This window comes from Penaeus monodon, chromosome 22, assembly GCF_015228065.2.
Source record: "Penaeus monodon isolate SGIC_2016 chromosome 22, NSTDA_Pmon_1, whole genome shotgun sequence".
NCBI lineage: Eukaryota > Metazoa > Arthropoda > Malacostraca > Decapoda > Penaeidae > Penaeus > Penaeus monodon.
The window spans coordinates 22,059,075-22,060,527 of record NC_051407.1 but is presented as its reverse complement, the minus strand read 5'-3'; positions in this window follow the sequence as shown (position 1 = coordinate 22,060,527).

Here is a 1,453-nt window from a genome sequence, read left to right as displayed (position 1 = left end):
CAGAAACAATTATTATAAGACTTTTCTTCAGTTAATACAGTGTCACTGAGGGCAGAGAACCTCGTGCTGGTCACCCTGCACGGTACTGTGTGCGACCCTGTGCACTCAGCCGCCGCACCATCAGATCGCCGGTGCTCGAGATCTAAATGCAAAACATTTTTAGTATGATATGTAAACTGTCATATGGGTATCTGCTCAAGATTAGTTATTCACTTCCAACGAAAATTTACTGCCTTATATACTCTTTTCCCTCCGCTCTATTTGAGTATACTTTAATTCAGTGGAATATTTAAATGTTGAAATTTCCCGATAAATGGCGTCGCCAGAAATCCTCTCATTATTGAGGAACCATCCCCAGTGACGTTGGGCCCTGCGAGCGGCAAGGCAAACGTCACGGAGTCACCTACATGGCCCATGGCCGCGGGGGAATGTTGGTAGATGCGAGGCAGAGCGTTAACGAGGGCGCCTAGGCGGCACGTGGGGCCTTCCTCCAGTGTCTCGCTTTCGTCGCCTGTTCTCGTACCATGGGATATACTTATTATTTCCACTGTCGCGTTCGCACCTGTATCTACATTCTGTAGTGGGTATTGCATAGGTATTGTTAAATTGTTCATTAACAGTGAAGTGAACTTACCTACGATAAACTACAGTAAAAAGACGAGAGTAAGACTTCTGACTCCGTGGTGCTCTCACCTCCAACTTGTATGTCGCCTGTGTAAGGATAAAAAGAAAAGTTAATGTAAAGGCAATTGCATATTTCCAAGTATGGTTAGGATGATTCTTTTTCTGATGCTAACAGACCTGGTGTTGGTCGGAGACGCAGTCCAAATAGACGACGGAGGAGATTTGCAGGACGGAGGCGGACGTGGACGCTGTTGAGGACAAGTCCCCCTCCAGACCCAGCATGTTGGTCGCCTCTTCCAGAAGCTCTTGGGGCGTGGAACCTACCTCGACCTGGGCACCCTATATTAAGTATTACCAAACTCGTTATTTCCACTTTATCTTAGTATGAAAATATAATGAAAAAGTCAATCACATTCTCATACATATTATGTTTATAGAAATTATATACTACGAGAATGGCATTGTAGTTTTATGTTTGTTGACCTCTCGGTGCAGTGGCACGCCTTCCTTGTACCACGTGAGGACAGAGCCTGTGGGGGCGACCACCTCACACTGAAGGCGAGCGTCCTGACCACGCCGAACACCCGCCACCCGCGGCGAGCACTCGCTCGTCCACAGCACTTCGTCCCGCTCCTCCTCGCGCATCGCCTCGCTTCTCTCTGTAGGTAATTATCATGAGAGACTTTGCATGTGAACCTTGTTTGGCTTCATGGCAATAGTACAAATGGTCTTTCTTTGGGGATCCATAAGAACTACAGAACAGACATTTACATGAATAATATAACTTACTTGTTTCTTTTTCAAAGGCGACGGGTTTAAAAGATGATCT